General features: G+C 38.8%; 2 long non-coding RNA genes across 2 annotated transcripts in view; one reads left to right on the top strand and one right to left on the bottom strand.

Annotated features, from left to right (window-relative positions):
• Positions 1-16,989, bottom strand: part of LOC112646834 (uncharacterized) — a 31,927-nt gene that overhangs the window by 9,702 nt on the left and 5,236 nt on the right. The window lies entirely within an intron of this gene.
• LOC125754202 (uncharacterized) lies at positions 6,990-13,613 on the top strand. Its single transcript, XR_007407805.1, has 3 exons — positions 6,990-7,149; positions 12,498-12,542; positions 13,032-13,613. It is a non-coding gene; the product is annotated as an uncharacterized LOC125754202 (long non-coding RNA).

The raw sequence follows: 16,989 nt of genomic DNA on the forward strand, positions 1-16,989 counted from the left end.
ATTGAAGCAGTCATCAAAAACCTCCCAAGACACAAAAGTCCAGGGCCAGATGGCTTCCCTGGGGAATTCTATCAAACGTTTAAAGAAGAAACCATACCTATTCTACTAAAGCTGTTTGGAAAGACAGAAAGAGATGGAGTACTTCCAAACTCGTTCTCTGAGGCCAGCATCACCTTAATTCCAAAACCAGACAAAGACCCCACCAAAAAGGAGAATTATAGACCAATATCCCTGATGAACATGGATGCAAAAATTCTCAACAAGATACTAGCCAATAGGATCCAACAATACATTAAGAAGATTATTCACCTTGACCAAGTGGGATTTATCCCTGGGACACAAGGCTGGTTCAACACTCGTAAAACAATCAATGTGACTGATCATATCAGCAAGAGAAAAAACAAGAACCATATGATCCTCTCAATAAATGTAGAGAAAGCATTTGACAAAGTACAGCATCCATTCCTAATCGAAACTCTTCAGAGTGTAGGGTTAGAGCAAACATTCCTCAGCATCTTAAAAGCCATCTACGAAAAGCCCACAGCAAATATCATTCTCAATGGGGAAACACTGAGAGCCTTTCCCCTAAGATCAGGAACACGACAGGGATGTCCACTCTCACCACTGCTATTCAACATAGTACTGGAAGTCCTAGCCTCAGAAATCAGGCAACAAAAAGAAATAAAGGCATTCAATTTGGCAAAGAAGAAGTCAAAATTTCCCTCTACACAGATAACATGATCCTGTACATAGAAAACCCAAAAGCCTCCACCCCAAGATTGCTAGAGCTCATACTCCAATTTGGCAGCATGGCAGGATACAAAATCAATGCCCAGAAGTCAGTGGCATTTCTATACACTAACAATGAGACTGAAGAAAGAGAAACTAAGGAGTCAATCCCATTTACAATTGCACCCAAAAGCATAAGATACCTAGGAATAAACCTGACCAAAGAGGTAAAGGATCTATACCCTAAAAACTACAGAACACTTCTGAAAGAAATTGAGGACAACAGAAAGAGATGGAAAAATATTCCATGTTCATGAATTGAAAGAATTAATATTGTGAAAATGTCAATGTTACGCAGGGAAATTTACACATTGGATGCAATCCCTCTCCAAATACCATGGACTTTCTTCAGAGAGTTGGAACAAATCATCTTAAGACTTGTGTGGATTGGGATCCCTGGGTGGCGGAGCAGTTTGGCGCCAGCCTTTGGCCCAGGGCGTGATCCTGGAGACCCGGGATCAAATCCCACGTTGGGCTTCCGGTGCATGGAGCCTGCTTCTCCCTCTGCCTGTGTCTCTGCCTCTGTGTGTGTGTGTGTGTGTGTGTGTGTGTGTGTGTGTGTGACTATCGTAGATAAAAAAAAAAAAAAAAAGACTTGTGTGGATTCAGAAAAGACCCCAAATAGCCAGGGGAATATTAAAAAGGAGAACCATAGCTGGGGGCATCACAATGCTAAATTTCAGGTTGTACTACAAGACAGTGTGGTACTGGCAGAGAAACAGACACATAGATCAATGGAACAGAATAGAGAATCCAGAAGTGGACCCTCAACTTTAGGGTCAACTAATATTCGACAAAGCAGGAAAGACTATCCACTGGAAAAAAGACAGTCTCCTTAATAAATGGTGTTGAGAAAATTGGACAACCACATGCAGAAGAATAAAACTAGACCATTCTCTTACACCATACACAAAGATAAACGCAAAATGTATGAAAGATCTAAATGTGAGAGAAGAATCCATCAAAATCCTAGAGGAGAACACAGGCAACACCCTTTTTGAACTTGGCCACAGCAACTTCTTGCAAGGTACATCCATGAAGGCAAGAGAAACAAAAGCAAAAATGAACTATTGGGACTTCATCAAGATAAGATGCTTTTGCACAGCAAAGGATACAGTCAACAAAACTAAAAGACAACCTACAGAATGGGAGAAGACATTTGCAAATGACCTACCAGATAAAGGGCTAGTATCCAAGATCTATAAAGAACTGAACTCAACAGCAAAGAAACAAACAATCCAGTCATGAAATGGGCAAAAGACATGAACAGAAATTTCACCAAAGAAGACATAGACATGTCCACAAGCACATGCGAAAATGCTCCACATCAAGGGCCTTCAGGGCAATACAAATCAAAACCACAATGAGATACCACCTCACACCAGTGAGAATGGGGAAAATTAACAAGGCAGGAAACCATAAATGTTGGAGAGGATGCGGAGAAAAGGGAACCCTCTTACACTGTTGGTGGGAATGTGAACTGGTGCAGCCACTCTGGGAAACTGTGTGGAGGTTCCTCAAAGAGTTAAAAATAGACCTGCCCTACGACCCAGCAATTGCACTGTCGGGGATTTACCCAAAAGATTCAGATGCAGTGAAACGCCAGGACACCTGCACCCCGATGTTTCTAGCAGCAATGTCCACAATAACCAAACTGTGGAAGGAGCCTCGGTGTCCATCGAAAGATGAATTGATAAAGAAGATGTGGTCTATGTATACAATGGAATATTCCTCAGCCATTAGAAATGACAAATACCCACCATTTGCTTCGATGTGGATGGACCTGGAGGGTATTATGCTGAGTGAAATAAGTCAATCGGAAAAGGACAAACATTATATGGTCTCATTCATTTGGGGAATATAAAAATTAGTGAAAGGGAATAAAGGGAAAGGAGAGAAAATGAGTGAAAATATCAGTGAGGATGACAGAACATGAGAGACACCCAACTCTGGGAAATGAACAAGGGGTAGTGGTAGGGGAGGTAGGTGGGGGTTGGGGTGACTTTGTGATAGGCACTGAGAGGGACACTTGGCAGGATGAGCACTTGGTGTTATGCTATATATGTTAGCAAATTGAACTCCAATAAAAATAATTAAATAAACCATTTTTAAAAAAGAAAAATAAATAAATAATGTTTTATACTTAAAAAAAAAAACAAAAGAAACTGAAATGAAAAGAAATAGAAAATTTGAACAGACTAATTACTAGTAACAAAGTTGAATTGGTAATCAAAAACTCACAAACACAAGTTCAGGACCAAATAGCTTTACAGGTAAATTCTACCAAGTATTTAAAAAATAGTTAATATACCTATTCTTCCAAATCATTCTAAAAAAATAAAAGAAATGGTATTTGTCTTATTCAATTTCTTTCATCAATGTCTTAAAGTATTCAGAGTATAGGTCTTTCACTTCCTTGGTTGTATCCAGTCAAACCATGGGCCACAGCTTATAGATTTGTTTAGACTCGTAGCTCTAAACATTTCTCCCCCAAGCAAAGTGAACAACCAGGTACATTGTTTATAAAGTTCTGCCCACTGGCAGTATTTTTCTTCACCACTATCCTTTGAGAATGTCCCAGAAAGGAGCTATAATGCTGCAGCTGTCACTTTTAATGACTGCATATCATGCAGAACAATCTGTCAATCAGGCCTGAATTTTGTTTTCAGTCAACTGAAATCACCATGAGACTATAGGTATGAATGGGAGAAAGAAGGTAATATAGCAACCGTGGGAGCCCTGGATAGTTAGACCAATTAATTCCTCAGGCTAATTGTGCCTTCAGGGTCTGCTTAAACCTGATTTTGTATGTTCCACTTCTGTTGTAAACGTAGTGTTGCTATGCATGCTCAGTTTCATGGTTTGTTGGGTCAGTCAACACCAGTTTACGATGCAGCTCAGGTCATATGATAACTTGTTGGCACATGGTTATGCATTCAGTCTCTTCTAGGGCCTGGTAGCAGATCAAGAGCTATTCCTCAGAATGAAATTAACTATCCACAGAGGATGATAGAGCTTCATCCCAAAATGCTAAGTGTTTGTGCTGTGATTCGCCTCTAGGGGCCTACCAAAGGCTCTGAATGAGATCTCTTCCAATCAATGGCACTTCAAGCACCGTTACATCTGCCGGATCAAATGGCCAGTGACAGAGAAGTTTGCATAGAAAAAGGTTCTCTTGCTCTGGGTAACCCTCAAAGCTAGCACCTTTTTAAGTTATTTGGTAAATGGGCTACAGTAGCATGTGCCAATGAAGAATACACTTATTGCTTCCAAAATCTACATATCAAACTCAACACCCAAGAAACAATCCAGTCATGAAATGGGCAGAAAACATGAACACACATGTCTCCGAAGAAGACATACATATGGCCAACAAGCACATGAAAAAATGTTCCACATCACTTGCCATCAGGGAAATACAAACAAAACCACAATGAGATACCACCTCACACCAGTAAGAATGGCAAAAATTAATAAGACAGCAAACGACAAATGTTGGAGAGGTTGTGGAGAAAGGGGAACCCTTTTCCACTGTTGGTGGGAATGCAAACTAGTACAGCCACTCTGGAAAACAGTATGGAGGCTCCTCAAGTTAAAAATAGAGCTACCCTATGACCCAGAAATTGCACTACTGGGTATTTACCCCCCAAATACTGATGTCGTGAAATGCCAGGACACCTACACCCCAATGTTCACAGCAACAAGATCCACAATAGCCAAATTGTGGAAGGAGCCATGATGTCCTTCCACCAATGAATGGATAAAGAAGATGTGGTCTATATATACAATGGAATATTACTCAGCCATCAGAAAGGACGAGTACCCACCATTTGCTTCGACATAGATGGAACTGGAGGGTATTATGCTGAGTGAAAAAGTCAATCAGAGAAAGACAATTATCATATAATTTCACTCATACATGGAATATAAGAAATAGTGAAAGGGATCTTAAAGGAAAGGAAGGGAACTGAGTGGGGAAAAATTAGAGAGGGAGACAAACCATGAGAAACTCCTAAGTCTGAGAAACAAAGAGTTGCAGAAGGGGAGGTGGGTGGGGGATAGGGTAACTGGAGGATGGGCAATGAGGAGGGCACTTGATGGGATGAGCACTGGGTGTTATACTATGTGTTGGCATATAGAATTTAAATAAAACAATTTAAAAAGTAAAGTCTGTTGTATCTGATGTTAGTAATGATACCCTGGTTTTTAAAAATTATTTCATTATTCATGGAATATTTTTTCTATCCCTTCACTTTCATTTTATATGTATCTTTAAGTTTGAGGTGAGTCTGTTGCACACAGTGTACAGATAGATGGTGGTGGGGTTTTTAAATCCATTATCATCTTCCATCTTTTGATTGGAGCATTTAATCCATTTACATTTTCTTTGTCATTTTGTTCATTGTTATCTGGTTGTTTTTGTAGCTCTTCATTGTTTTTTCTCTTGTTCTCTTCCCTTGTGGTTTGATGGTTTTCTTTAGTTTTATCCTTGGATTTCTTTCTGTTTTGTGTTTCTGTTAGAGGTTTTTGATTTGTGGTTATCTTTGAATTTATTATAACATCCAATTTATGTAGAAGTCTCTATTAAGTTGGTAGTCATTTAAGGTTGAACATATTCTAAGAGCACTAAATTTTTATTCCTTTCTCCACGTTTTATGTATATGACATTTTACATTTTTATTTTGTGTATCTCTTGACTATTTTTAATAGAACTTATTTTACTACTTTTGTGTTATAAGTTCCATTCTGGGTTTATAAGTAATTAATCTACTACCTTTACTATATGGTTGCTTTTATCTGTGAAATTTTTTCTTTTATGATTTTTATTTTTAGTTATGGCCATTTTTTTTTCCACTTAAAGAATTGTCTTTATTTCAAAGGCTGGTTTAGTGGTGATGAACTTCTTTAACTTTTGTATGTCTGGAAAACTCTTTCTCTTTCCTTCAACTGAAATGATAACCATGCCAGATATTCTTGGTTGTAGGTTTTTTTTTTTTTTTTTAGTTGTAGGTTTTCTTCCTTTCGCTCTTTGAATGCATCATGTCACTCACTACCTTCTCTCATGCAAAGTTTCTGCTAAAAAGCCAGGTGATAGCCCTATGATGTTTCCCTTGTATGTATTTGTTTTCCTTCCTCTGCTGCTTTTATTTTTATTTAAAGATTTGAGAGAGTGAGCAAATATGAACAGGAGAGGGGGTGCAGAAGAGAGACAGAAGCAGACTCCTCACTGAGCAGGGAGCCTGGCAGGGCTTAATCCCAGGACCCTAAATCATGACCTGAGCCAAAGGCAGACGCTTAACCAACTGAGCCACCCAGGTGCCCCCATACCCCACTTGGTGCTTTTAAAATTCTCTTTATCATTACTTTTTGCCATTTTAATTATTATGAGTCTTGTTGTGGACATCTTTGGATTAATGCTGTTAGGGACTCTCTCTGTTCTCCTTCTGAGATGCCTATAACATAAATGTTATTACACTTGATGTCACAATTTCCTTAACCTATTCTCACTTTTAATTTCTTTGCTCTTCAGCTTAGCTGATTTCCAAGATCACCATTGTCCAGTTAATTTCCCATTTTTCTGCATTCTCTAATCTGTTGGTTCTCTAGTGTATTTTTCATTTCAGTTATTGTATTCTTCAGCTCTGACTGGTTCTTTCTTACATTTTCTTTGTTGAAGTTGTTGTGCCCAGTTAACATCATTATGACCATTACTTTGAACTCTTCTAAAAAATTTTTATTGATTGATTCATGAGAGACACACAGAGAGAGAAGCAGAGACACAGGCAGAGGGAGAAGCAGGCTCCATGCAGGGAGCCTGATTTGGGACTCGATCCCGGGTCTCCAGGATCAGGCCCTGGGCCGAAGGTGGCTCTAAACCACTGAACCACCCGGGCTGCCCTACTTTGAACTCTTCATCAGATTTATTGCTTATCTGTTTCATTTAGCTCTTTTTCCTTCATTTTTGTTTGTTTGTTTAATTTGGGACATATTCCACTGTATCGTCATTTTGTCTGTTTCTATGTATTAGATCACCTATGTTGTCTTGTCAAGAAAGACCAGAACCAGGGGTGTTTCCTTGTGTGTGCATGCACTCTCTTTTTGTGCCTAAGCCATGCTTGCTGTGGATGCACTGGCTAAAGGGGCTGGCCTTTAGCCCAGCCAGCTGCAATAACTCACATTGTCTGCTGCGGGAACACTAGGCAGGGTTCCCTGTAGTTTTGAGAGGCCTGGCTCATTGGTTGGCAGGGGTGGTACTATTTTGCTGTCTGAAATTAGCTTTTACTATAGCTATGGGCACAACAAATGGAAGAGCTTGCTCCTTGTGTAGTCAGCTAAGAGACTCAGCTGCAGAAACTACAGGTGTGTAAGTATGTGGACTTATCTCCCCTTATCTCCAAGGCAGTAATCACTTTGGGGTAGTAGTGGTCCTAGCTTGGGTTACCCACCAGGTGTTTGGGGCAGGACCTGCTTTGGAGCCATGTTTGCTGAGGCCATTACATTGGGTGGGACAGACCTGAAGGGGAATGCCAGGGCTGGGCACACAGTGCTATCTAGCCTGGGAGAGGGGAAGAAAAATGGCATCTGTCAGATTATCCAGAGAAATCTCCTACAGATTACTGCCCTCTGGCATATGTTCTAAGATTACTCATTTTATTCATATATATCACAAATGCTTTGACTTAACTGAGTTATTGAGGTTACTGGCGCTTTGAGAGTGCAAACTCAGTTTCCTTCTGGCTTTCCTGGAGTTAATTCAGAGAGCTTTAAAAATCAGCAGGGCTTAAGTTCCATTAATTTTACATAGCTAAATATGAGGACTTGTCTTCTAGGATGGGTCTCCAAGGCTTGGGGTGCCTAGTGTGGGGTCTGATCTTGCTCCTCCATGCTTGTGTGGCCCTCCTGTTTGTGGTTAGTTGCACTTGGGTTTGGTTCCTGATAGCATCTCCTTATATATGTGGCCTGCTCTCAACAAATAGCTGTGGAAAATCTATTCTTCAAGTCTTTAGGTGATTTTCAGAGCTTATTGCATAGATGTAGGTATTGGCTCAGTGTGTCCATGGAACAAGGTGAGCTCAGGAACTGCCTACTCTACCATCGTCCCTAGTTCCCTCCCAAAATCAAATTTGTTATTGATTTGTACATATTCTTCAGGCTGTAGGTGTCCTTAAGTCTAAAATGAGTCCCTTGTAGGCAGCAAATAGATGAGTCTTGCTTTTTTATCCAGTCTGAAACCCTGAGTCTTTTGATGGGATCATTAAGCCCATTCACGTTCAGAGTTACTATTGAAAGATATGAATGTAGTGTCATCATAATACCTATTCAGTCCTGTTTTTGTGGATTGTTTCCTTGGACTTCCTCTTTCTTTTACAGAGTCCCCCCTTAATATTTCTTGCAGAGCTGGCTTGGTCATCACATATTCTTTCAGTTTCTGCCTATCTTGGAAGCTCTTTATCTCTCCTTCTATTCTGAATGAGAGCCTTGCTGGATAAAGTATTCCTGACTGCATGTTCTTCTCATTTAGGACCCTGAATATATCCTGCCAGCCCTTTCTAGCCTGCCAGGTCTCTGTGGAGAGGTCTGTTGTTAATCTAATGTCTCTCCCATATAAGTTAGGGATCTCTTGTCTCTTGCTGCTTTAAAGATTTTCTCTTTATCTTTGAAATTTGTAAGTTTCACTATTAAATGTCGAGGTGTTGAACGGTTTTTATTAATTTTGGGGGAGGGCACCTGTCTATCTCCTGGATCTGAATGTCTGTTTGCCTCCCCAAGTTAGGGAAGTTCTCAGCTATGATTCGTTCAAATATGCCTTCTGGCCCTCTGTCTCACTCGGTTCTCTCTGGAACCCCAATTATTTGAAGATTTTTCCTTCTGAGGCTATCATTTATTTCCCTTAACCTTTCCTCATGGTCTTTTAATTGTCTCTTTTTTCCTCATCTTCCTTCCTTGCCATCAACTTGTCTTCTATGCTGCTCACTCTTTACCTCATTAACCCTCATCGTTAGGATCTCCAGTTTGGATTGCGTCTCATTTAATTGATTTTTAATCTTGGCCTGATTAGATCTAAATTCTGCAGTCATGAAGTCTCTTGAATCCTTTATGCTTTTTTCCAGAGCTACCAGTAGCTTTATAACTGTACTTCTGAATTGGCTTTGTGACATCTAATTGTAATCCAAATTCTGTAACTGTGGCAGAGAGTAATGTGTCTGCTTCTTCTTCTTCTTTTTTTTTTGTGGTGAGTTTTCCTTCTAGTAATTTTGTTCAGTGCAGAGTGGCTGTAAGAGCAGGCTGAGTCAAGAATATCAACCATGACCTTAGTAAATTTCACCCTAGATGATTTTGCCGAGATCAGAGACCCGAAATTGAAAACAAAGATCAGAATGAAATAAAACAAAAGGACCACTAATGTGAAAAACAAATTTTAAAGCAAAGTAATAAAAATAAAAGGCCAAGAATCTCAAAGAAGAAGAAAAAAAAGAGAGAAAAAAAAGGAGAAAAAAGCAAAAGTAAAGAGGGAAAAAAAAGAAAAAAGAAAAAAGAGAAGAACAAAAAAAGCAGGGGGGGGGTACTGGGAGATGGTGGTGGTGACTAAGTTGTAGTGGAGGGAGAATGTAGTCTATCTGAGGGTCCTGTAGGAGGGTGATCCTCTTGGTTCTGAGTATATTAAGTTCTGTATGTTAGAAGATGCTCAGTCCCAAATTTATATACCAGAAATACTTGTAGAAAGCTCCAACATTTACCTTCAAAACATAAATGAGATAAAAGAGGGGGGAAAACGGGAATGAGGAGAGAATATAATCTCACAGAATGAACCCGTATGGTATACCACTTGTTTCTGGGTGCATGCTGGTCATGTTTTAGAAGGTATTAACTTCTGCCATTATAGAACAAAATGAGGCAGAGAAAATAAAAAAACACAAAATAAAAAAAGCATATCTTGTATATCTCCCAAAATTAGGTTGAGTATGTTGAAGGGAATCTAGAAATGGAAAATATATCTAGGACCTTTAATAGTAGAAATGTGTAAGTCAAAAAGAAGGAAACTTAAAAATGAAGAGGTGGTAAAATATTGTAGTTAAGGTGGGAAAAGAGACAAAAAATTGGAAATTACAGTCTGATATAAAAAATGAGTTGTCCTGGAAAAAGAAAGAAAAAAATAAGAGGGCTACCCTCTGGTTCTATACACTGTAAATCCGTCGACTTCCCCTGGAGCTTTCTAGCACTGCTCGGTCAAGAACTTGCTCTTCCCCTATTCTCCCAGCTGGTCTTCTGGGGGAGCAGCTGCTGTGCTGATTCTCAGGTGTGCGCACCTGGGGGAGATGCTCCCCCCACCCCCGCTGCTGGGAGCTGTTTACCCCATGAGGCCCTGTTCCCTGGCGGCCCGCTCCGTCCCAGGCACACGGCGACACCGGGAGGAACACCACTGGCGGCGGCCAGGTCCCCAGCCCTGGAGTCAGCTCCCGCAGTAACCACCCGCAGTCTCCCAGTCCGCACTGGCCTGGATGCTCCCGGGGCCGGGCGCTGAGCTGCACAGCTCGGGGGCGCCTGGTGGCAGGAGCGTCCTCACCATCCTGTGCCCTCCCCGCCTCCGTCTGTCCCGGGGGGAGCGCAGGATCCTGGGCTGTGTCCCCGGCGCCCCGGGACGGGGCCTGTGCTGCTGGAATCCTGCTCCTGGAATCCTGCAGGGCGCAGCCCCTCCGCCCGGAGCCCCCTGCCCCACCGGCTTCTCCCCGAGGCCCCGCCACGCTCCGGCCCTTTCCCGACATCGGCTGCGGGGTGGGTGGTGGGTGCGCTCTCCCCGGGTGCACCTCCTCTGCTGGTGACCCCGGGACACTGGAGGTGTCCCTGCCGCCCTGGGGATCTGCCCGGGTTCCCTGCTCAGCGCCTTTCTGTCTGGGAAGAAGCCGGTGCGGGTTGTTAAAGTTCCCCGTCCCCGGGGCTGGGCTCTCCTGGCCCAGGCTCTCGCCGCCCCCCTTAGCCCTGCTCCTCGCGCCCCCCCCCCCCGCCACTGGATTCTTTTTAATTTTTTCCCGCCTTCCTGCCTTGTTAGAAGTGAAATCCCTCCTCTCTGTAGCGTTCCAGCTAGTTCTCTCTTTAAATCTCAGGTAGGATCTGTGGGTGTTCAGGATGATTTGAAAGTTACCCAGGTGAGTTGGTGGGGCATGAGCTGAGGACCCTACTCCTCCACCAGCTTGCCCCGCCTCTCGGCTTTTATGATATGGAGGTATGTTTCCTCTGTCCATACACTGTAGAGTTTTAACCAAGGAAGGATGCTGTATTTTGTTAAATACCTTTTCTGCATCAACTGAAAGGATCATATGGTTCTTGTTCTTTCTTTTATTAATGTGCTGTACCACATTGATTTTTTTGTGAATAATGAACTACTCTTGCCCAGGAATAAATCCCACTTGGTCTCAACGAGTAATCCTTTTAATGTACTGTTGGCTCCTATTGGCTAGTATCTTGGTGAGAACTTTTGCATCCATGTTCATCAAGGATATCGGTCTGTACTTCCCCTTCCCTTCGGTGGAGTCTTTGTCTGGTTCTAGGATTGAGGTAATGCTGGCCTCATAGGAGTTTGGAAGTTTTCTTTCCATTTCTATTGTTTGGTACAGCTTCAAAAGGATAAGTATTAGTTCCTCTTTAAATGTTTGGTGGAAGCCATCTGGGCCTGGACTCTTGTTTTTTGGAAGACTTTGATTACTGTTTCCACTTCCTTGCTAGTTATGGAGCTGTTCAGATTTTCTCTTCCTATTTCAGTGGGTATCCTTATCTTGATCTTAGAGAAAAAGCTTTTTGCTTTTTACCCTTGAGTATAACATTAGTTGGGGGCTTATGTTACATAGCCTTTATTATATAAGGTACTTTTCATCTATACCTACTTTGTTGAGCAATTTTTAACCATAAATGAACATTGAATTTCATCAAATGCTTTTTCTCTACCTATTGAAATGATTATATGATTTTTATCTTTCATTTTGTTAATGTGGTGTATCATGATTTATTTGTGCATCTAGACCCATGTATTTCTGGAGTAAATCCCATTTGATAATAGCATATGATCCCTTTAATGTGTTGTTGACTTCAGTGGGCTAATGATGCAAAAATTCTCAACAAAAATGTTCATCAGGGATACTGGCCTGTGATTTTTTTTTTCATTGTGTCCTTGTCTGGTTTTGGTGTGGAGGTAATACTGATCTTGTAAAATGAGTTTGGGAATGTTCCCTACTCTTTAATTTTTTGGAAGAGTTTGAGAAGGATACGTTTTGCATATTCTTCAAATGTCTGGTTAGTAATAAAGAGATTGACTTAGTAATCATAAAACTCCAAAAAATAAAACTCCAAGATCAGATGGCTTTACTGGTGAATTTTACCAGTCTAGACTTTTTATTTCTTCATGATTCATTCTTGGAAGATTTTGTTTCTAGCAATTTGCCTATTTCTTCCATGTTTTCCAATTTTTTGACTATAAGAGACTACTATATACAATTATATGTCTTTTCCATTTCTTTATCATTTGTAATTTCTAACTTTCAGTCATCTTTTTCTTAGAGCCTAAAGTGACAATATAAAAAAAATCAAACTAAGAATTGGTTCTTTGAAAAGATAAGATTGGCAAATCTTTGGTAACTCACCATTTCATTTGTTTCTGCTTTAATCTTTATTATTTCCATTCTTCTAATTTTTGGCTTCATTTCTTGTTCCTTTAGGTATAACATTTGATTGTGTATTTGAGATTTTTCTTCTTTCTTGAGGTAAGCTTGTATCATTATAGTCCTTCCCCTCAGAATTGCTATGCTACATTCCATAGATTTTTGGCATGCTATATTTTCATATTTATTTGTCTCAAAGTATTTTTAAATTTCTTCTTTGATTTCTTCATTGACCCACTGGTTGTTAAAGTAGCGTGTTGTTTAATCTCCATATATTCATGATTTTCCAGTTTTCTCTTTGTAATTGATAACTAGCTTTATATAATTATGGTTGGAAAAATGCTTGATATGATTTCAATCTTAAATTTATTGAGACTTGTTTTGTGGCCTAACATATAATCTATCCTGGAGACTGTTTTGTGTGCACTTAATGTATATTTTGTTGCCTTTGGGTGGAATTTTCCATATATATTTAATCCATCTGGCCTAACATGTCATTTAAGGCTGATGTTTCATTACTGATTTTATTTTCTTTTTTTAAAGATTTTATTTATTTATTTATTTATTTATTTATTTATTTATTTATGAGAGAGAGAGAGAGAGAGAAGAGAGAGAAGCAGAGACACAGGCAGAGAGAGAAGCAGGCCCCATGCAGAAGCCTGATGTTGGACTCAGTCCCGGAACTCCAGGATCACGCCCTGGGCCGAAGGCAGGCGCTAAACCGCTAAGCCACCCAGGGATCCCCATTACAGATTTTCCGTCTGAATGATCTATTTATTCATTGATTTAAGAGGGGGTATTATGGTCTCCTACTATCATTGTTTTGTTGTAAATTTCTCCCCTTAGATCTGTTAAATGTTCGCTTTATATAGTTAGATAATTCTATGTTGGGTAAGTAAATATTTACCAATGTCACATCTTCTTGTTTGACTTTTTAATTACAGTATTTGTTTGAAAGACAAAGAGGAACATTATCTAATGATAAGAGTCTATTTTCTAAGTATAGCTACTTTTGGTTTCCATTTTTTATGAAATACCTGTTCTATCCCTTAACTTTCAGCTTATGTCCTTACATTTGAGTTGAGTCTATTGTAAGCAGCATATAAATGAGTCTTCATCACTACTTTAAAAAGTATTCTTTTAATTTTTTTGAAGTGTAATTAACATGATGTTACATTAGTTTCAGGTGTACAAAATGATTCAGCAATTGTATACATTTCTTATTGCTCAACAAGGTAACTGTATTATTTTTTTTAATTAATTTATTTATTTATGATAGTCACACACACACACACACACACACACACACACACAGAGGCAGAGAGAGAAGCAGGCTCCATGCACCGGGAGCCCGACGTGGGATTCGATCCCGGGTCTCCAGGATCGCGCCCTGGGCCAAAGGCAGGCGCCAAACCGCTGCGCCACCCAGGGATCCCGGTAACTGTATTATTAATCCTCCTTATTTATTTCACCCATCCCTTTCACCCACCTCCCCTCTGGCAACCACCAGTCTGTTTTTTTGTATTTAAAAGTCTGATTTTTTTCTTTTCTTTTTTTCATTTGTTAAATGAAATAAATTTCATGTAAGTGAAATCATATTGTATCTGTTTTTCCCTGACTGACAAATAACTTGACATTATAACCTACAGGTCTAGCCATATTGTCAAATGGTTAGCTCTCATTCTTTTTTACAGCTGAGTAATATTCCAGCATGCGCACACACATGTATGTATGTTCATCACATCTTTATTCATCTATTGCTGGACATGGGTTGCTTCCATATCTTGGCTTTTGTAAATAATGCTGGCAATAAAAATAGGAGTACATATATCTTTTACAAATTAGTGTTTTTTCTTTGGGTATATGCCCACTGGTGGAATTACTGGATCATATGGTAATTCATTTTTTAATTTTTTGAGTAAGAGCCATACTGTTTTCCACAATGGTTGCATCAATTTACATTCCCACCAATAATGCATGAGGGTTTCCTTTTCTCCACATCCTTATCTATACTTATTATTTCTTGTCATTTTGATACTAGCCTATTCTGGCAAAACCTATAATGGTTTTAATATCTATTTCCCTGTAACTAGTGATATTGGGAATCTTGGACTATCTGTATATCTTCTTTAAAAAAATGTCTATTCAGGTCCTCTACCTGTTTCTCCAATCAGGATTTCTTTCTCTCTCTCTTTTCTCTCTCATGTTGCATTGTATGAATTCTGTATTTATTTCAGGTATTAACACCTTATTGGATTTATCTGCAAGTATCTTTTTTCATTCATCAAGTTGTCTTTTCATTTTGTTTGTTTCCTTTGTGGTGTAAAATTTATTTTATTTTATTTAGTCCTAATAGTTTATTTTTGCTTTTCTTATGTGTGTGTGCCTGAAGATACATATTCATAAGAATGTTGCTAAGGCTGATGTCCAATTGAGTACTGCCTATGTTTTGAGTTTTATGGTTTCAGGTCTGACATTGAGGTCTTGAATCCATTTTGAGTTTATTTTTGTATATTGTTTTAAAAAGTGATCCAGTTTCATTCTTTTCCATGTAGCTGTGCAGTTTTCCCAATACCACTTATTGAAGAGACAGTCTTTTCCCCATTGTATATTCTTACTTCTGATGTCATAGATTAATTGATCATATATACATGGGTTTATTTATCTTCTTTTCCATTGACCTCTGTGTCTATTTTTATGCCAGCACCATACTGTTTTGATTACTATAGATGTTTATCTTGAAATCTGTGATTGTAATACCTACAGCTTTGTTCTTCTCCATCAAAATTGCTTTGGTAGTTCCAGGTATTCTGTGGTTTCATACCAATTTTGAGATTATTTTATCTATTTTGTGAAAAATACTTAGTATTTTGATGAGGATTGCATTGAATCTTTAGAGCTTTGGGTACTATGGACCTTTGGACCTTTAACAATATTAATTTTTCTGATCCATAAACATGGGGTGTCTTTCACTATCTCTTGGTGTCATTTTCAATTTCTTTCATCAATGTCTTATAGTTTTCAGAGTGTAAATCTTTGACCTCCTTTGTTAAATTTATTCCTAGGTATTTTGGGGGTGTGTGTGTAATTATAAATAGGATTGTTTTCTAATTCCTTTCTGCTACTTAATTATTAATGTATCGCAATGTAACATATTTCTATATATTTATTTTGTATTTATAAGTTTACTGAATTACTGGTTCTAATAATTTTGGGGTGGAGCCTTTCAGGTTTTGTATATATAGTGTGTCAGCTGCCAATAGGGATAGTTTTACTTCTTCCTTATTAATTTGGATGTTTTCATTTTTCTTATGTGGTTGCTGTGGCTAGGACTTCCAACACTATGTTGAATAAAATTGGTGAGAGTGGATATCCTTGTATTCCTTCTGATTTGAGAGGAAGACCTTTCAGTTTTTCACCACTGACTATGATGTTAGAAGTGGATTTGTCATATACAGCCTCAATCATGTTGAGGTATGTTTCCTTACTTTTTGAGCATTTTTATCATAAATGGATTTGAATTTTGTCCATTGTTTTTTCTGCATCAGTTGAAATGCATCTATCCTTTTTGTTACTGTGGCGTATCATATTGATTGATTTGCAGATGTTAAACCATATTGTATTCCTGCATTAAATCACACTTGACTGTGGTGGGTCATCCTATTAATGCATTGTTGAATTCTGTTTATTTTCTTGAAGACTTTTGCATCTATGTTCATCAGAGATATTGGCCTACAGTGTTGGTTTTGTTGTAGTGTCTCTGTCCAGTTGCAATATCAAGGTAATGCTGGCTTCATTGAATTTGGAAGCATTCTTTCCTCCTCTCATTCTAACTATTCAAAAAAAAAGAAGAAGAAGGATAAGTATTAACTCTTCTTGAAATTTTAGTATATTGTACACTGGAACAATATTACACTGTATGTTCACTAGTTAGAGTTTGAATAAACACTTTTAAAAAGTTTAGTAGAATTCACTTGTAAAGCTACTGAATTTTTGTTTTCATTGTTTTTCACTGATTTAATTTGTTAATAATTGGTCATCCATATCTTCTTGATTCAGTCTTAGAAGACTGTTTCTAGGAATTAATCCATTTCTTCTAGGTTCTTTATTTGTTGGCATATAATTTTGTGAGGTAGTCTCATAATCTGTTATATTTCTCTGGTGTTGGTGTAATTTATCTTCATTTCTGATTTTGAGTGTTTTTTCTTGATGAGCCTGGCTAAAGGTTTTTCAATGATCTTTTCAAAGAACCAGCTCTTAAAGATTAAAAGGCGAGAAAAGATCAACGATACTATTTCATTTACTTCCACTGTAATCTTTATTATTTCCTTCCTTCTACTAACTTCAAGCTTTATTGCTAATTAGTGTTCTTTTCTGCTTTCTTTAACATTTCCTATAGGGCAACTTTAGTGGTGAAGAACTCCTTTAGCATTTTCTTCTCTGGAAAACTCTTTATATTCTTTTCAAACCTGAATTATAACCTTGCTGGATAGAATAATAGTGGTTGGAAGTTTTTTTACTTCCAACGTTTTGAATTTATCATGCCACT

This window comes from Canis lupus, chromosome 32 (assembly GCF_003254725.2).
Source record: "Canis lupus dingo isolate Sandy chromosome 32, ASM325472v2, whole genome shotgun sequence".
Lineage (NCBI taxonomy): Eukaryota > Metazoa > Chordata > Mammalia > Carnivora > Canidae > Canis > Canis lupus.